Source organism: Bubalus bubalis, chromosome 2 (genome assembly GCF_019923935.1).
Source record: "Bubalus bubalis isolate 160015118507 breed Murrah chromosome 2, NDDB_SH_1, whole genome shotgun sequence".
In the NCBI taxonomy this organism is placed as follows: Eukaryota; Metazoa; Chordata; class Mammalia; order Artiodactyla; family Bovidae; genus Bubalus; species Bubalus bubalis.
Window position 1 is genome coordinate 54,946,816 of NC_059158.1, and position 21,774 is coordinate 54,968,589.

Here is a 21,774-nt window from a genome sequence, read left to right on the forward strand (position 1 = left end):
AAAACAACAGGGAAACTAATAAAGGGGCTATCCTCTAGCCCCACTGCAAAAGGAGGACCCAACATTATGACACTGAAAGCAACTACATCTAAAAGTGCTTGCATTGATATACCTAGTGCTTATGATATGGAATTAATAGAATCATACAATCCTCATAAAATCCCCACTGGATATTATGTTCCGATCCCACCCAGAACAGTTGGACTAATTTTGGGATGTAGCAGCTGTACAATGAAAGGTTTAGTAGTGTTGACTGGAGTTGTGGATGAAGATTATGAAGGAGAGATACATGTCATGGTTAATGTCATAAAATTAGGAAATGTATATCTACAAAAAGGGGAACACTTTGCACAATTATTGCTTTTGCCATATGTCAAACCAATGAGAGCATCTGATAAAATTAGGCAGGGGGGTTTTGGTAGCACAAATCTTACTGCCGCACTATCTACCTTATTAAAGGAACATCAAAAGCCTATGCTTACTCTAAAGATATGGCGAAAAAATTTCACAGGTATGTTGGATACAGGAGCCAACATTTCCATTATTAGAACTGAAGAATGGTCCCTTGAATGGGGTAAGACTGTGGCTCCTTCCAGACTGTTAGGGGTGGGCGAAGCTGATGCTACACAAACTTTCATCAGTGCATCCTATTTACAGGCTTATGGTCCTGATCAAACTGTAGCTTACCTCAAACCATATATTAACAGTATCCCTGTTAATCTGTGGGGAAAGGATTTTCTTCAACAAACGAAAGCTACGATCTCTCTAAATGAGCCTTTTTAATGGGAGCCATTGAGTTAACACTGCTGCCTCTCGATTGGGAATCTGATGCCCCAGTATGGACACCTCAATGGCCCCTGACTAAAGAAAAGTTGGCAGCTCTCACACAATTAGCAAATGAGCAATTACAAAAAAATCATATAGAGCCTTCATTTTCCCCATGGAATTCTCCCGTTTTTGTAATAAAAAAGAAATCAGGAAAATGGCAAATGTTGATAGATTTAAAAAATGTTAATAATACTATGATTCCTATGGGGCCATTACAACCTGGATTGCCCTCCCCTTCCATGGTACTGAAAGGCTGGTCTGTAATTATTATTGATTTACAAGACTGCTTTTTTTACTATACCTTTGCATCCTAAAGATAGAAAATGTTTTGCTTTTTCAGTTCCTTCTATAAATTACATGGCTCCTGTTAAAAGATTTCAACAGAAGGTTTTACCTCAGGGAATGATGAACTCTCCTACCATTTGCCAATATCTCATATCTGTTTTATTACAATCCATTAGAGATAAATATCCCACTGCTTTCATAATTCATTATATGGATGATATACTCCTCTCCATGGAATCTGAACTTTGTTTACAACAATTATATGACTAAATCACTACCACTCTTCAAAATCATGGCCTACTTGTTGCGCCAGATAAAATTCAATTGAAAGCACCCTTTAATTACATGGGACATATTATGGCTGCTACTGCTGCTGCTAAGTCACTTCAGTCGTGTCTGACTCTGTGCAACCCCAGAGACAACAGCCCAACCAGGCTTCCCCATCCCTGGGATTCTCCAGGCAAGAACACTGGAGTGGGTTGCCATTTCCTTCTCCAATGCATAAAAGTGAAAAGTGAAAGTGAAGTCACTCAGTCGTGTCTGACTCTTAGCGACCCCATGGACTGCAGCCCACCAGGATCCTCCATCCATGGGATTTTCCAGGCAAGAGTGCTGGAGTGGGGTGCCATTGCTTTCTCCAATGTTATGGAAGAGTCTAAGATAAAACCTCAAAAAACTCAAATCTCTGTGCATTCTCTATGCACGTTAAATGATTTTCAAAAATTGATAGGAGATATTAATTGGCTTCGGCCATCTATTGGCCTTCCCACCTATGCATTACAAAATTTATTTAAAATTTTAGAGGGGCCTCCTGACCCTAATAGTCCTAGACAGCTAACAAAAGAAGCCAAAGAATTAAAAATTGTTGAAAAACGCATTCAGCATTCCTTCTCAACTCGGCTGCACCATACCCAACCGGTTTATTTATATATATTTCCCACCAAACATTCACCTACTGCAATTATAGCTCAAAACAGCCCAATAGAATGGGTATATCTGCATATTAAACAATCAAAAAAAAATCATATCATACATTGAGAAAATAGGGCAACTAATTGTATCAGGACGGAGCCATGTACAAACCTTAACTGGATTTGATCCATATGCAATACATGTCCCCTTGACAAAAAAGGAATTACGAATTGCCTTACAATATAACATGACCATGCAAATAGCATTAAGTGATTTTCAGAATGTTATCTCATTCCATTTGCCAAAAGGAAAATTGTGGAACTTCCTACAATTTACTAAATTTATAGTAACTAATATCATTGTCTCTCAGCCTATTTCAAATGCACCTACCTATTTCATTGATGGCAACAAGAAAGGCATAGCTGGGATCGTTGGCCCTGATATCAAAGAGAAATTACCTACTACCTATTCTTCAGTACAAAGAGTTGAATTATATGCTTTATATGCTCTTTTATCTCTTCAACCATTATCCTTCAATGTGTATACTGATTCCAAATACCTTGCTTCCCTTTTCCCTGATTTTGTTACCACCTTTTTATACAACATAGATGAAGAATTATATATTCTCTTTTCAAAGACTCAAACCTTAATTTAATCACGTACTGAGCCTTTCTTCATTGCAATTATACATGCTCATTCGGGTTTACCTGGCCCCCTGGCAGCAGGAAATGATGCTGTTGATAGATTCATAGCTCCTGTTTTTACGTCTGCTATGGACGAACATGCTAATCTTCATACCAATGCTAAAAGATTGCACTCTAAATACCATATTCCCCTCACTGAAGTGAGACATATCGTTAAATCCTGTGACGTCTGCACTCCTCTGCACTTACATACCACAGTTTCAGGAGTTAATACTCTTGGGCAACAGCCTAACTCCCTTTGGCAATCTGACTTCACTCATTGCTCCTTGGGAAAGTTTTCTTTGCTTTTTGTCTCAGTTGATACATTTTCAGGTTTTATAAGGGCAGTGTCTGTCTCTTCAGAATGCAGCAAACACGCCATTTCCGCACTTTTACTCACCTTCCCTGTTATGGGAATACCTTCAGTCTTAAAAACAGATCATGGGCCTGCATTTACCTCTCACTCGTTTTGTTCATTTCTAATGGAATGGAATATAACACACATCACGGGGATACCCTACAATCCCCAGGGTCAAGCAATTATCGAAAGAGCCCATCGTACTCTTAAAACTCATTTATTAAAACAGAAAGGGGAAATATGGAAGAGGAGATACACTTCTTATCCTATGAACCCTCAATTGTTATTATCTTTAACCCTTTATTCCTTAAATTTTTTTAAATTTACTAAAAGATAGTTCTAATACTAGTGCAGACAGACATTTTGCAGAGGAAAACAGTAAGAAACCGTTAGAAGCCAACACACCAATATGGTATAAACAGTTTAATCAATGGTTGCCAGGAATCTTACAACTCCTAGGCAGAGGTTATGATCTTGTCATTGCAGATGGAGAAGAAATCTGGGTTCCACTTTGTCATGTCCGTTACCGAGAAGGACCCCAAGACCAGACTCCCCCGACAGGTGATGCAGCTGATGCGAAGGGTCTTGTCAATGACCATAGAGAAGCCGAAGAGAAAATGTCAACGTCTGAACCATTACCATAGGACCTGAGCAATGGCATGTGTGGAAGATTTCTGCTGCATTGGAGCACTTTACCAGTGTGTATGGGACTGCAAAAGCCTTAAAACCTCAAAACTATGCCTTTTTATACAATAGTACAGGTTATATCCAATCTTGTGTGCACCTCCCGTACATGTTTATTGTAGGTAAATTTGATATAGATCTTTCTGCTAAGATTGTTAACTGTACAGCATGTGCCTTGTATACGTGTTTAAACCATACTATTTCATATCATTATGTCAACATTGCAATAGCCAAGCAAAGATCTAATTTGTGGCTTCCTGTTAACCTAACAGAACCATGGACTGACTCTGTATTTCTCTCAGTTTTGCTCAAATATGGCTTAAGGAGGTCAAAGCGCATAATAGGATGGATTATTTCTGGCATTCTTAGTCTAATATCTATTGTTACAGTAGGAACCCTATCTGGTATGGCACTACACAATTCTATACAGATGTCTCTACTCAAAACTCTGTGCCTCCTATGACGGAGGCCAACTAGCTGCTGTAGTGCTTAAACTAAAAACAAAAGGAGGATATGTTGGGAAGCACAGTGCAAAATAGCCTTGAAGGAGAAGGTCCTCGGCGAAATGGTGAAGGGCCAGAAGTACCCAGGCATTGTGTACTGATAACTGAAAAACATTTCCTGCCTTTGGCTATGCTTGGTGCCAAATTTAGCGATTAAACATTAAAGACGTTGCTTGAGAAAATGGGTCATGGATAAACACATGGGTCGTTAAGAATGCACTGTTCCTTAAAGTATCTTTTACTGATTACATATTAGCCCTGTATGTATTCTGCTGGCCATATGCTCCAAGCTCTTTGTTCCTTGCTCCTATAAAAAGGCTTCACTGCTGAAATAAACTTGTCAGTCCTTGCAGAGACTGTCCAAGCGTTGTTCTTTCAGGTTTGCCATTTCCAAGTCCCGGAGAGATATCTCCCACACTTCCCAACCCAGGGATCAAACCCAGGTCTCCTCATTACAGTCAGATTCCTTACCAGCTGAGCTACCATGGATGCCTGAATATATAAAATATCTATTTATATATGTGCTGTGTGCTCTAATAGGTTGCTTCAGTCATGTCTGACTCTTTGTGACCCTATGGACTATAGCCCACCAGGCTCCCTTATTCATGGGATTCTCCAGGCAAGAATACTAGAGTGGGTTACCAAGCCCTCCTCCAGGGGATCTTCCTGACAGGGATCAAACTGTGTCTCTTAAATCTCTTGCATTGATCAGTAGTTGGATTCATTATCACTAGCAAAACTTGGGAAGCCTATCTATCTATCTATCTACACCAGATACACATCACCAGATGGTCAATACTGAAATCAGATTGATTGTGTTCTTTAGGCCAAAGATGGAGAAGCTCTATACAGGTAGCAAAAACAAGACTGGGAGCTGACTTGTGGCTCAGATCATGAATTTCTTATTGCCAAATTCAGACTTAAATTGAAGAAAGTAGGGGAAACCACTAGACCATTCAGGTATGACCTAAATTAAGTCCCTTACAGTTATACAGTGGAAGTGAGAAATAGATTCAGGGGATTGGATCTGACAGATACAGTGCCTGAAGAACTATGGATGTATACCTGTGGCGGATTCATTGTGATATTTGGCAAAACTAATACAATTATATAAAGTTTAAAAATAAAATAAAATTAAAAAAAAAAAAAAAAAACTATGGATGGAGGTTCATGACATAGTACAGGAGGCAGGGATCAAGACCATGCCCAAGAAAAAGAAATGCAAAAAGCAAAATGGTTGTCTGAGGAGGCCTTACAAATAGCTGTGAAAAGAAGAGAAGCAAAAGGCAAAGGAGAAAAGGAAAGATATACCCATTTGAATGCAGAATTCCAAAGAATAGCAAGGAGAAATAAGAAAGCTTTCCTCAGTTATCAATGAAAAGAAATAGAGGAAAACAATAGAATGGGAAAGACTAGAGATCTCATCAAGATGATTAGCGATACTGAAGGATGGGCTCAATAAAGGACAGAAATGGTATGGACCTAACAGAAGCAGAGGATATTAAAAAGAGGTGGCAAGAATACACAGAAGAACTACACAAAAAAAAGATCTTCATAACCCAGATAATCACGATGGTGTGATCACTCACCTAGAGCCAAACATCCTGGAATGTGAAGTCAAGTGGGCCTTAGGAAGCATCACTACAAACAAAGCTAGTGGAGGTGATGGAATTCCAGTTGAGCTATTTCAAATCCTAAAAAATGAGGCTGTGAAAGTGCTGCACTCAATATGCCAGCAAATTTGAAAATCTCAGCAGAGGCCACAGGACTGGAAAAGATCAGTTTTCATTCCAATCCCAAAGAAAGGCAATGCCAAAGAATGTTCAAACTACTGCACAATTGCACTCATCTCACACACTAGTAAAGTAATGCTCCAAAATCTCCAAGCCAGGCTTCAACAGTACATGAATTGTGAACTTCTAGATGTTCAAGCTGGATTTAGAAGAGGCAGAGGAAATAGAGATCAAATTGCCCACATCTGCTGGGTAATTGAAAAGGGAAGAAAGCTCCAGAAAAATATATATTTCTGCTTTATTGACTATGCCAAAGCCTTTGACTGTGTGGATCACAATAAACTGTGGAAAATTCTTCAAGAGATGGGACTACCAGACCACCTGACCTCCCTCCTGAGAAATCTGTATGCAGGTCAGGAAGCAACAGTTAGAAGTGGACATGGAACATCAGACTGGTTCCAAATAGGTAAAGGAGAACATCAAGGCTGTATATTGTCACCCTGCATATTTAACTTTTATGAACAGCACATCTGGAGAAACACTGGGCTGGATGAAGCACAAGTGGGAATCAAGATTGTTGGGAGAAATATCAATAACCTTAGATATGCAGATGACACCACCCCTATGACAGAAAGTGAAGAAGAACTGAAGAGCCTCGTGATGAATGTGAAAGAGGAGAGTGAAAAAGCTGGTTTAAACCTCAACATTCAAAAACAAAGATCATGGCCTTTAGTCCCATCTCTTCAAGGCAAATAGATGGGGAAACAATGGAAACAGTGACAGACTTTATTTTGGGGGGCTCCAAAATCACTGCAGATGGTGATTGTGGCCATGCAATTAAAAGACATTTTATCCTTGGAAGAAAAGTTATGACCAACCTAGACAGCATATTAAAAAGCAGAGGTCCTTCTAGTCAAAGCTACGGTTTTTCTGGTAGTCATGTAAGGATGCAAGAGTTGGGCTATAAAGAGAGCTGAATGCTGAAGAATTGATGGTTTTGAACTGTGGTGTTGAAGAAGACTCTTGAGAGTCCCTTGGACTGCAAGAAGATCGAACCAGTTCATCCTAAAGGAAATCAGTCCTGAATGTTCATTGGAAGGACATAGGCTGAAGCTGAAATTCCAATACTTTGGCCACATGATGAGAAGAATGGACTCATTTGAAAAGACCGTGATGCTTGGAGAGATTGAAGATGGGAGGAGAAGTGGAGTACTGAGGATGAGATGGTTGGATGGCATCACAGACTCAATGGACAGTAGTTTGAGTAAGCTCCAGGAGTTGGTGAAGGACAGGGAGGCCTGATGTGCTGCAGTGCATGGGGTGGCAAGGAGTTGGACATGACTGAGTGACTGAACTGAACTGATACACATATGTATATGTACATATATATAAATACACATATGTAGATATATACATATAAAATACATGTAACTGAATCATCTTGCTTTACACTAGAAACAGACACAACATTGTAAATCAAGTATACTTCAATAAAACCAACAAAAATCTTGTAATTACAGAAAAACTTGCACACAAATATTTATAGAGGCTCTGCTTAAAATTGCCCCAAATTTGAAAGCAACCAAGATATCCTTCAAAAAGTAAAGTGATAAATTGTAGTGCATCCTGAAATGGAGTATTATTCAGTAATTAAACAGAAATAAACTATCAAGCCCCATACACACAGATAAAACATGGAGGAAACAAATTCAAGAAGTGACTGAAGTCAATATGATAATGTTTCATACTGCATAATTCCAAATATATGACATTCTGAAAAAGGCAAAATGTCTTTTTTGGGCTATTGGCTGTTAGTTCTTTAAGATGTGCTTTACCAGGTTGAGAAAATTTTCTTTTATTAAATCTATTGCTTTGTTTTTATTATGAAAAGGTTTTGGATGTTGTCATTATTTTTCTGCATCTAGTGTGATAATCATGTTGTTTTCTATTTTGTTCAGTTTATGTAGGGTATTACATTAATTGACTTTTGGGTGATAAATCAACCTTGCTTTCCTGGGAAAAATTCCACTTGGACATGTAGTATAAAAATGTTTATATATTGCTGGTTTCCTAAACTTTTAAAATGAGAGTATTGTGTTGGTATTCATAAGAAATATTGGTCTATAGGACCTCTTTTTGTTAAAACTTTAAAATTTGATTTAAACTGAACTGTCGTATAAAAATAGGGGGTGAAAAGTTTCAAACATTACCAGTAACACTGACAAAAATCAACTTATTAACAAGGGAATCCATGGCTCTGCTTTGTATAAATTAAGATAATTGTAGATTCACATGCAGTGTTAAGGCACAATACAGAGAGATTCCTTATAAACTGTGCCCAGTTTGTGCCAAAGGCAAAATCATTGCAATGTTATAATATAATATGACAACCAGGATATTTACCTTCATATAATCCACTGATCTTATTCATATTTCCCAGTGTGTGTGTGCATGTGTGTGTGCATGTGTGTTAAATTCTATACTTTTATCATCTGTGTATGTTTGCATAGCCATTACCACAATCATGATGTTGAAGAGTTCCAACACCATAATGATTCCTCTTCTTGCCTTCTATAACCACACCCACTTCTATCTCCATTGCTAAACCAAGTCAAATATCTTCCCTTCTAAGATTTTTACATTTCAAAAGTATGTCATTTTGTTATGTAACTTTTGTTTTTTTCAGTTAACATAATTTATTGGCTCTTCATCTATGTTATCAATATATAGTTATTTTTTAATTGATGAGTAGTAGTCCATGTAGTGTATATATCACAATTTATTTGATTATTCAGACATCTGAGTTAATTCTAGTTTTTGGTTAATAATATTAAAGTTGGTATGAACATTTATGTACAGTTTTATTTGTGTGTGTGTGGAAACATAAATTTTAATTTCTCTGGGAAAAATGCCCAGTTGTATAATTTTTGTGAGGCTCAATTTATCTTTTTAAAAAATCTGTTTTTGAAGCATAATCTTGTTGTCATATCTGGGAACTCTTTGTCAGGGCCAAATTTCAAAGATTTTCTGCTTTTGTTTTCCTAAAAGTTTTATGTTTACATTTATATTTTAGTTCTTTTTGAGGTATTTTTGTATAAGACAAGAGGTTTATTTGAGGGTTTTTGTTGGTGGTGTTTTGTTCTTTTTCATCCCCTGTGGATGTCCAATTATTCCTCTATCTATTAGAAAAGCCATATCTCCTTCATTGAATTGATTCTACATATTTGTCAAGGATAAGTTGAACTCATATTTATGCGAATTTATTTTCTAGATTTTTCATTTTATTGATCAATGTCAATATTGTGATACCAGTATAGTAAGTCTTAACATTGGGTAAAATAATTCCTATCACTTTATTCTTTGTAAAGATTGTTTAGCTATTCTAAATGTCTCTTCATTTAATATTTAGAATAAACTTGAGTGTACCTGCAAATATTTTGAGATATTGATATGAATTGAACTTTTCAATCAGTTTGGGAAGAGCTGACCTATTTACTATTTTGAGTCTACCAAACCATGAACACCATATTTGCATTTATTTAGATATTTTATTTCATTCACCAATATTTTGCTATTTTAGCAAGTAGATGTATATTTTGTTAAGTGTATACATAAGTATTTCATTTTGTTTGGATCAATTTTAAAATGTATCATGCTTTAAATTTCTATTTGCAAATGTTCACTGTAAATGTGATTGGGGTATGTGTGTGTGTGTGTGTGTTTTATATCCTGTCAATCTTGCTGGATTCATTTATTAGTTCTAGGAGATTTTTGCTGATTTATTGAAATTTCTATGTAGACAATGATACCATTTTCAAATAAAGATAATTTTATACTTGTGTTCCGTTTACTATTATTATTATTGGATTTATGTCTGCCATTTTGCTTTTTGTTTTCTACATGACTCATGCCTCTTTTAGATTTCTCTTCCTCTTTTTTCTTTTTTTTGCCTTCTTTTCTTTAAGTGAATATTTTCTTGTGTAATATTTGAATATCTAATGAGTTTTTTGGCCACATCATTTGAAGACTTGACTCATTGGAAAAGACTCTGATGCTGGGAGGGATTGGGGGCAGGAGGAGAAGGGGACGACAGAGGATGCGATGGCTGGATGGCATCACCGACTCGATGGACATGAGTTTGAGTGAACTCCAGGAGTTGGTGATGGACAGGGAGGCCTGGCGTGCTGCAATTCATGGGGTGGCAAAGAGTCAGATACGACTGAGCGACTGAACAGAACTGAACTGAATGAGTTTTTACTTTATAATTTTAAGTACTTTTTTTAGTGGTTGTCCTAAGACAAGATATATATTATCAGGATCTATCACTTATTTTCATTATTTTAATTTCAGTGATTTTGCAAAAAAACTAACACTTTATTCCTCTCTAGCTGTGTTCACTTTTCCTTTTTTTCTATGCCTTTTCTTGCTTAACTACTTTATTTAATGTGTGTTATAGATTATTTAATATGTAATTATAATTATTGTTGTATTTAAATGTGTGTTTGTTATAGCAATAGAAATAAAGAATATACATGTATAAAGGTATATAGATAGATAATAGAAAATTTGTAACATTCTCTTCATTTCTTAACTAAGACTTGTTTTACCTTTGGGTATCTTTTCTTTACTCCAGTATAATTTTGGCTTCATTCTCCTTTTGTGCTGTTATTGTCTAATATATTGCATTTCTACAGGACATAGGTGCACAATGCAATAATATACACATTATTTTATTAAATTAAATCTGTTAAGAAAAGAGAAGAAAATATGAGATTATACTATCTTTTATGATTTTCTATTAATATATAATTACCTTAATAGCACTTTTTTGTTTTTTGTGTGGATGCAAATTGCTCTTTTGTGTCACTTATTTCAATTTGAAGAATTTCATCTATATTTCCTTTAAGGCAAGAAATCTCTTGAATTTTGTTTATGTCATATATTAGTTAACTCAGGCTGCCCTAACAAAAATACCATAGGCTGGGAGGCTAAAGCAACAGAAATTTTCTCATAGCTCTGGAGCTTAGAAGTCTTAGGTTGAGGTCTGACTGGGTTGGCTTCTAGAGAGAGCTTCCTCTCTGCTTTGCAGTTGTCATCTTGCTATACCCTCATATGGCACATTTCACATTTTGATCTTTGGCAAGCCTGTAATTGGTCTACATGGTACAATCAACTCACTGGATCATTATTTTAGATGACAAACTTTATTCATTTTTTCTCTCTCTTTAATTATCATAAAGCTTTTGATAAAAAATGCATTCATATTTTGGGAATAATAATACAAAAATTCCCTAGTTACTGGAGAAGGTTTAAAAAACAAACAAAAAAAGAAATGCAGAATGGAGGTATGGCAGGCATTGTTAGGATGGCAGCATGGTTGGATGACATTTGTCAGCTAAGAATGAAGAATTTGCCTTCTCTCCAGTCTGGTTCATCATACTCTGAGACCTGGAAATGTCATTCTGATCCCTGTGCCCGACTATATACCCTCAGGGTATCCAACCAAAATCTTGCACAATAATGGGATTAAGTGAGATTCAGAGTCAAGACAGTTGGAATTCTGCAAGAAATAGACATAGGGATGATAAAATAGACAGTTAGAATTATAGGGTCTGAAAAATAGAAGAAAGAACGACCACTTATCACATTAGATTTCTAAATTTTTCATCCAAATTAACATTTTTAAAGAAAAGGCTTAAATGGAGCCCAGATATAGAAATATAAATGCTCTGATAGAAGTGGAGTTGAAGAAAGTCCTGCTACTCTGACCTGCCAGGACCTCCCACAGTGGTCACCAAGACAACATTGCAAATCCCTGGGCTGTTGTGAACCCAGTGTGAAAATCTGATCTGATTCAGCATTTTTCTGTGTAAGTAAAACTCAGGGGGTGGCCCCAATAAGGAACATGTTGTAGAAGATACTCTATCCTTTATTGAGTCTTCCTGACTAAGGGATCAGCTACTTGACAAAACCCTATATGTAATATATCAGGCCCACCATTGGCAATTACAAAAGTTTTATGTAGGTCATTTCATCTGGATGTATGGGAAGTAGAAACTGAACATTTTATTTGCCATAACATAGGTTGCATTCAGCAACATACCTCCTCTCCTGATCCAGCAAGCCAATTAGTGGCTGGAGAGAATGAGGTACATTAGAAAGTAGGAATAACACTTTCTTTGGCTGCATCCTCAACCTCCAGACCCTGAAGAAATTCCTTTTTGGCTGCTCTTTGTAATGCTGGTATTCAGCCACAGAAAGAGAGTGCCATTGTCTTCCCACTTCTGTCTGGGATCTGATGTAACCTTCTCTTTGAGATGCAATCTATGGCCTGCCAAGGGATCCACTGAGGCTTGGGAATTGACATTGCAGCAGTGACAAGAAAGTAGTTTACTGGGCCAGTGGACTCGCTGGAGGAACTGGTGAGAAGTTTGTGTCTACAGCTAGTGAACTCCCAGATAAGGCCAAGTCAGCTGAGGTGAGCCTCTAAGAATTCCATCTTGGCAGATAAATGGTCCACAAGCCCATCCAGCTATAGCTGGCATCATCAGAGTTCATCACATCATGCCAGATGGACAGGAGGACAAGGCATGCCACCTGGAGGCCAGAAGATATCAATGAAAGCCCTTCAGGATTCCTTTCCTCTCCATCCATCCTCACATCACCATGATAGTGTGGAAGGCCTTCTGCTTCATAAAACTAGACACTTCCTTAGGAAAAGATTCAGGAAGAAGAGATGAGACCTGGGACACTGAATATTTGTGTTCCAAGAAAAATTGAACAGAGGGATTGCACACTATATTTCACTAAACTTTAAATTGTGAACAAACTAGAAGTAAATATTTAACATTTTATTAACCATCAGGTAGAGGTTTGCACTTTGGCTAGAAGGAAAACAGTCCCTTTTCAGAGTAGCTACACCTGGTCTGGCAGAACAGTAAGGTCAAAGGCCTTCTGAAGCCTGATCATTGGAGAGATATAGGCCAGGTAGAAAGGGCATTTTCACAAGAGTATTGCTGCCATCTCCATGAAGAAGCCTACCAGATGAAGGACACAATCAAGTTTCATACCTATTCTTCTCAATCCCACTCCACTTTGGCTCAGAAGCTTTCATGGTGGAAATGCTGTGAAATGAATCTAAAGGGGCTTGAAGGCTGACACTCAAAGAAACAGTTACATCTGTAGCCTCTTCCCTCTTGTCCAGTGATTAATCTCTAGTTTATAGACGCACTCTCAGGAGTTGAAAGACAGAGACCAACATGTATGAAGGATGCTGCAGTTTCTGACACAGTAATCTAATAAGTCATGTTTGTTCTTTCCTTTCTGTCCTTTCTATAGTTTCTTGTTCAATTATTTACTTGATACACTTTGGTCCCATTCAGTTTTGTTTGTTTGTGCAGCTGTCAGCAATGGGGCCAGGTATCAGGCCTCTTTCCCATCTCCATAGGATGTGGGATTAACTATCCTCCTGCAAATACCTCACCCAGTCAGCAATTGTCATGTCATTATTTCATGGGGAACATCAGCTGAGATTTCACAATGACCCCAAATAGTTCAAGTGTTGGCGGTAAAAAAAAAAAAAAAAGGCAAATATATACTCCTTCCCATCATGACAAGCTCAGCCGAGGAGGAGATGCAGACATATTAAGAGATGACCATGAACAGTGTGGAAGCTCCTGCAGTAGAGGTGCCTCCACTGGGATTGGTCTCCCCTCCGTGGAGAATTCCATAGACTGTATATAGTCCATGGGGTCACAAAGAGTCAAACATGACTGAGCGACTTTCACTTCACCACTTCACCATGAGCATGAAGGACAGTGGGAAATGTTTTGACAAATATTTTCCACCTCAGGAACACAGAGCCAAACCTAAATACAAATGTTTGCTGAAAGGATGTGTGGGTGGCTCTTCAAACTGCTAGATGAACTAGGAAAGATGGGAGTTCAAGAGGAAGCTTCAGCAACCTAAATGTTTGTTAACAGAGCAAAGGATAAAGAAAAGTGGTACATATATACAACGGAATATTACTCAGCCAGATAAAGAAAAGTGGTACATATATACAATGGAATATTACTCAGCCATAAAAATGAATGAAATTGGAACATTTGTAGAGACATGCATGGACCTAGAGAGTGTCATACAGAGTGAAGTAAATCAGAAAGAGAAAATAAAATATATATTATTGCATATATGTGGACTCTAGAAAAATGGTACTGATGAAACTTATTTGCAGTACAGGAATAGAGACACAGATGTAGAGATAAAACATGAACACCATGTGGGAAGAGAGAAGTGTGGGATGAATTGGAAGATTGGGATTGACATTTGTATGCAATTGATACTATGTATAAAATAGATAACTAATAATAACTTACTGTATTGCACAGGAAACTCGACTCAATACTCTGTGGTGACTTATATGGGAAGGTAATCCAAAAAAGAGGGCATATATGTATATGAGTAGCTGATTCATTTTACTGTACAGTAGAAACTAACATTGTAAAGCAACTATACTTCAATAAAAATTAATTTTAAAAAAGAGGAAGCTTCAGGAATATTTCCTTAAACCAGATCATGACCAGTCTGAAAAAGGAAATGATGGTGCTGCCATCAAGCATTAGAAGCTTCATTAATTCATTTCCTCACTCATTCATACATTCAAGAAGACGTACTTGGACACCCACTGTGGGCAGGCCATGTTTCAGGCTCTGAAGACTAAGCAGCGTGTGCAACCACAGTTTGACCACTAATTGTCATAAGCCAACAGTTCTGTTTGACTGTCAGTGCTACCACTGCCAGTTCTCTGTCCATTCTCTGGACTCACAGTCTTATGAAGCCATGGATGTGGCTGGCAAAGCCTTCAAGGGAAACTTAGAGACCAAATAGCTAGCATTTTTCTTCTTCTTTAAAGGGAGGTGCATCGGCAATTCACCTGGACTCAACAACTGGAGGATCACCCAAATGCAAAACAAGGTTTGGTTCCTGTTCCTACAAAACGAAAGGCAAACAACCACCAGGAAATGTGTCACCACATGACAGACAAGGGGACTAAGCCTTGCAGGATGAGCGGAGGTGTCACGTAGTGAAGGAGGCAGTAGGGGCAAGTTTCTGTGCTGAGGAAAACACCTGAGTCAGGCAGAGAGCACTGGGCCTTCAGATGGGTCAACTTATCTGCAGCGTCATCAGCATCATCATTTTTAAACAATTACAAGTAAAACAAAGGATTTAATTGTGCCTTTATTTACTGCTTTTCTGTCATTCTTTCTGCATGCCTGTCCAGAATTTCTGACCCTTATAATTATCTTTCTGCTTGAAGAACTTCTTTCAGCATTTTTTGTGATGATATCCCTCAGTGTTTAATTATCTGCTAAAACCTCTATTTTTACTTCACATTTAGAATTATAAGTTGTCACTATTTTTCTTTAATCACTAAATATTTCATTCTGTTCTTGCTTGCCTCAGATTCAGATTCAGATTCAGATCAGTCGCTCAGTCGTGTCCAACTCTTTACAACCCCATGAATCGCAGCACGCCAGGCCTCCCTGTCCATCACCAACTCCCGGAGTTCACTCAGACTCACGTCCATTGAGTCAGTGATGCCATCCAGCCATCTCATCCTCTGCCGTCCCCTTCTCGTCTTGCCCCAATCCCTCCCAGCATCAGAGTCTTTTCCAATGAGTCAAGTCCTCACATGAGGTGGCCAAAGTACTGGAGTTTCAGCTTTAGCGTCATTCCTTCCAAAGAAATCCCAGGGCTGATCTCATTCAGAATGGACTGGTTGGATCTCCTTGCAGTCCAAGGGACTCTCAAGAGTCTTCTCCAACACCACAGTTCAAAAGCATCAATTCTTCCACGCTCAGCCTTCTTCACAGTCCAACTCTCACATCCATACATGACCACAGGAAAAACAATAGCCTTGACTAGACGGACCTTTGTTGGCAAAGTAATATCTCTGCTTTTGAATATGCTATCTAGGTTGGTCATAACTTTTCTTCCAAGGAGTAAGCGTCTTTTAATTTCATGGCTGCAGTCACCATCTGTAGTGATTTTGGAGCCCAGAAAAATAAAGTCTGACACTGTTTCCCCATCTGTTTTCCATGAAGTGAGGGACTGGATGCCATGATCTTGGTTTTCTGAATGTTGAGCTTTAAGCCAACTTTTTCACTCTCCCCTTTCACTTTCATCAAGAGACTTTTTAGTTCCTCTTCACTTTCTGCCATAAGGGTGGTGTCATCTGCATATCTGAGGTTATTGATATTTTTCCTGGCAATTTTGATTCCAGCTTGTGTTTCTTCCAGGCCAGCGTTTCTCATGACGTACTCTGCATATAAGTTAAATAAATAGGGTGACAATATACAGCCTTGATGTACTCCTTTTCCTATTTGGAACCAGTCTGATGTTCCATGTCCACTTCTAACTGTTGCTTCCTGACCTGCATACAAATTTCTCAAGAGGCAGATCAGGTGATCTGGTATTCCCATCTCTTTCAGAATTTTCCACAGTTTCTTGTGATCCACACACTCAAAGGCTTAGGCATAGTCAATAAAGCAGAAATAGATGTTTTTTTCTGGAACTCTCTTGCTTTGTCCATGATCCAGCAGATGTTGGCAATTTGATCTCTGGTTTCTCTGCCTTTTCTAAAACCAGCTTGAACATCAGGAAGTGCATGGTTCACATACTGCTGAAGCCTGGCTTGGAGAATTTTGAGCATTACTTTACTAGCGTGTGAGATGAGTGCTATTGTGTGGTAGTTTGAGCATTCTTTGTCATTGCCTTTCTTAGGGATTGGAATTAAAACTGACCTTTTCCAGTCCTGTGGCCACTGCTGAGTTTTCCAAATTTGCTGGTATATTGAGTGCAGCACTTTCACAGCATCATCTTTCAGGATTTCGAATAGCTCAAGTGGAATTCCATCACCTCCACTAGCTTTGTTCATAGTGATGCTTTCTAAGGCCCACTTGACTTCACATTACAGGATGTCTGGCTCTAGGTCAGTGATAACACCATCGTGATTATCTGGGTCGTGAAGATAAAGTCCACTGTAATTCTTGTCTTTGTTTCTCTATAGGTGAAACTTTATTCTCTGGCCTTGTTTAAGATTTTTCTCTTTGTCTTTGGTTTTCTACAGTTCAAATATAATTTATGCCTAGGTATGCTGCTCAGTGTTCTCTGAGCTAACTATCTGATTAAACCTAAGTCTTTTGATATCTATCATTAATTTCTGAAAGTTCTCCGTCATTAATATGTCAAATATTTTTGACATATTAATATTCTCCTTTTTGCATCCCCACTATGATATGTTACACCTTCTTGAAACTGTCACACAATTCTTGGATGTTCTGTTCTGTGGTTTTCATTTTTTTCTCTTGGATGCTTCAGTTTGGGAACTTTCTATTTTCCTGTCTTTAATTTCATTGATTCTTCCCTTGCTGTGTCAAGTTTACTCATAAGCACATCAAACACATTTTTCATTTCTCTTAAAATGAGTGTGATATCTAGTATTCTCTTTTGATTTATTTTCCTGGAATTTCCATCTCTCTGCAAACATTGCCCATCTATTTGTTCTTTTACTTGGGTATTTTTTTTTTTTTTTAATTAGAGCCCTTAACAAACTTAGTAATTTAAAATTCTCTGTCTGATAATTTCAACATCTATATCATATATGAGCCTGGTTCTGATGATAGCTTGTATCTCTTAACTCTGTCTTTTGTTTTTCTGTTGCCTTTTAAAAGATTTTTACAATTCTTGATTGAAAGCTGGATGTGACGTATCAGGTTACAGGAATTTTTGTAACAGGGTGAGAACTTAAGTGATAGGAGTTGGGCCGTGTTTAATGTCTGCTGTAGCTATAGTGTCAGAGACTACAAATCTCTCTGCTATCTCTGTTTTTATCTCTCCTCTCGGTTTAGGGACTTATCTTTGTGCTATTCCTCTGAGTAAGTTTGAGTTTTACAGTACTTTCATTCTGTAGTGCACTGTTACTATGCTGGAAGCTTGTTGGTTGGTTTGGCCATAAGGTGTGGGGTAGGGGAATATTCTAATCATCACATGAAGTCTCTGTTATTCCATGAGCCTGTTGCTCATTAGTGTGGCCTTTAAAAGTGTCTCTGGTGCTCCATTTCCAATTTATATCCTTAAGTTCTGGTCCCCTATTGAGTAAGTTTACTTTTTTTTTTTTTTTTTCCCTAGGTGAGATAGAAAACCTAGAAGGGACTGGTTTGTGTCAGAATTCCACACCCTGGTCCACTGGGTTCAGCTTTTGGTGTTGTCCTCTGGTCATTCCTGTTCACCACATCTCCAGCCACCAGAGCCATAGGGGGATCTTCTGGGTTTCTCCCTGGAAGGACCTAGTAAGGTTTCTGGAGGGACATCCTGGGATAATGATACCCCACACCTGGACTGTAAGGGTCACCCTTAGAATTTTCACTATATTATTAGTGTGCACTCAGCCATCAGCACTGTCATGATTACTAGTCAGATAAATATTTTGTCAGTTTCGTCAGTGACTTCTTGTCCAGGTAAACAGCCTTGGGTGCTCTATCTCTCTGGGTGCTGTTGACCCTATAGATTTCAGGGTAGCTTGTTTTATACCTTCGGGTGTCTAATGGACCCAAGAAAAATTGTTGATTTACAATTGGTCCATGTTTTTCCTGTTTTAAGGACTAAAGTAATGGCTTCCAAGTTCTTTCCTTGTTAAGGCCAATATGAAAATTCCATTTACCATAATTTTAACCAGAGATATTTCATTGTGGAGGGCTGAGGGAGGTATCTCCTAGTGGGGTTGGCTGGAGTGAAGATAATCTACTTTTTCTGCTTTTCCCCTCAAGACTAGGGAAAGTCTCACCAGGACCATCATAGCTGACTTAAAGCAATCATACTAGTAGTCAGAAAAAACTGCACATCTCAATTAATCCAACATTAGGATTAGGAAGGAAAGAGAACATTAGGAAGGAAACAGAACAAAGGCAGGAATTTGCCCTCAGCAACTGATGAATTGTCTCAAGATTTCCAGGGCATTGATGGAAAGTGAGATGTTCCAGGTTTTGAACTCAGACGTTTAGATCATTAATAATAATTCTTCCTTTCACTCTGTAGTTTTCCTTCATAGTCATAATATCCTCATTTTTAACCAGAGGATAATAATATAGAATTTATAAGTTGCTGCAGGGATTAAACAAGGTCATTTAGTTAATGTCCTCAACCAGATCCTGCCACCTGGTCAAGACTTGTTGATCCAAAGCCATTAGCATCTGACTGTGCCTTCTCTCCACTGGAGCCACCCCAGCCTGAGCATTTTAACCACTAGAGAATGGGACACAGGCACTTGACCCTGACTTGGCCAATGCCTTCTGCTCTGCTCCTTGTGTTTTCTGAGTCTGTGACACAAACCTGGCACATGGAGGGTTAGCTCCAAGTTCAGGCAAGTGCTTTACTTCCTAATTAGTAAAGGCAAAGCTCCTGTTAAATTACTGGCAGATAAAATGCCTCAGTGCTTTTTATTCATTACCGGCTTCTAATTATTCTAAATTGTTTCTTAATTAGATTCTGTCCAGTGGAAATTGAATGTGAAAGAGCAGGACACAGGGTGGACCTCCAGGGTAAAGCATCCCTCAGGGATGGTGTTTGTCATTGGAAGCAAATGCTGTATCTGAAAGTCCTAGTTTCTTGCCAGGCCCACCTTTCCAAGCCCTGAAGAAAACACCATCTCTCCAGGGCTCTCAGTAAGGACAGTCTCCAGTCTATAAGGAGCAAATATTCCCAGGAGACTGCCAGTCTTGAGCAGGAGTTCTCTGTTGGGGAAGGGTTAATAGAATGAGACAGTGTCTGCCCTGACAATTTTGTCTTCTTAGTGGTCCTCTTGTTCAGAAGATTGTTTCTCCAACCCCTTTGCAACCTAAAGCCTTCATCTTCCTCCCTCCCCTAATGGAATGTGACCCAGACAAGGCATTGCTTTTGGTCCCTTATCCTTTCCTTTGCATTATGGATCCTATTCTTGCCAGGGGACTAAAGATGCTTCTTACAAGTTTCTTCTTTTATTAAAAAATGAAAGTTATTTCTCTTACAGAAATGCAAGCTATCACTTTGATAGCATGCAACAAAGATCTGAAAAATTATAGTCATTATCTCTATTTCTGAGAATTTGATCTAAGAAAATAATGCAGACAAAGCTTAAGCTGAAAAATACTGTTATGGGTTGCATGTGTCCTGCCAAAACTCATTTGAAGTTTTAAATCTCAGTACCCCAGTAAGTGATCTTATTTGGGGACAAGAGTTTTTAAAGAGATAATTTAAATGAGGCCACTAGGAGCTCTAACATTATAACTGGTGTCCTTATAACAAGGAGAAATTTAGACACAGAAATAAGCACACAAAGAGGATGTGAAGAGATGCAGGGAGAAGACGGGCAGCGTCTATGTCAAGAAAAGAGGCCTAAACTGAAAGATTCCATGTGGTGCTCCAGCGAATACCAAAGGTCCCATGTTTTGTAAATAAAACCTGGTGCAGCCAAACAAACAAATAAACAAATACAAATAAATATGTTTTAAAAACAGCAAACACACACACATTTTCCCAGCTAAATTATATTAAAAGATCAAGCTACTTTATTCTGAGGAAATCCAATTATACGAGTTTTCTTATATGCTACTGGTGGAGTGTGGGTTGGGATGTTTTCTGAAATCAATTTGGCTAAAAATTAAAGAACTTTAACTTTTCTGTGCTTTATGAGCTAATATATCAATTTCTAGCTTATTCTTAGGAAACAATTCTAGTTTCTAACAAAGGATTTTGGTATAGATGGTTCATAATAGAAAAACAAATAGAAGCAACACAAATGCCCATAGTAAGAAAACTATTATATAACTTCTGATATGCTTGTAAAATTATGTATTACTAAACAATTAGAAATGTTTTTAAGACATTTCATATGATGAGAATGCATTGGCTATTTTATGAAATTAAAGCCACTAAATGTATTTTTAAAGAAATGAACCAATATTTTATGCAAATTATCTTTAATTATAATAATGTGTTATTTTTGTTATTCCATATAAAATTTGAAATTAAAATACATAATTAATTATATGCTGTGAATAATTTAATACTTTTTGAAAAAAGAAGAACTGTAAAGCATCATTAAGAACATGTAATAATGTGTGGGATGTGCAGGTGGATGTGAGCCTTTCCAATATTCCTAGAATAAATTACGAATGTGGTTGACTGCCTTTAATTCACCTTTCTGGACCCCAAATAAAACCATGGATGTTTCAGTGGGGAACAAGATTAATAGGCAGAAGAGGCAGTAATATTCAGTAGAGTGCAAATCAGAGAAAAGCAAAGCTTTAGTTTACCCACTCTAGAGAGGCAATAGGCAGGCTATGTCAATCAAGGCAGGAAAGCCTATAGGACATGCAGACAGGACTCAGTGAGTGAGCATCAGCTGATACATTTTCAGCTGAAAATGTGAAATAAAAAAGTGTTGGAGGCTGGACCTGGACTAGATAGATGATAACTCCTTGACACTTAAGATCAAATGCTTTGCTAGCTCACTTTTAAGGAAGAATTAAAACGTTGTCCTACAGAGGAGAAGTTCTCAAATCTTTTAGTTTTGCATTACTTTTATTCTCTCAAAATTACCCTACACACCCAAGACCTTGTCTTTTGGTATTTTCTATATTAGACATGAAAACTGACATACACTAATATCTTTATTATTCATTTAAAATAATAAAAAAACCCATTTGATAGTAAAATTAATTCTGTTTTATAAATATTAACTAAAATGTCCT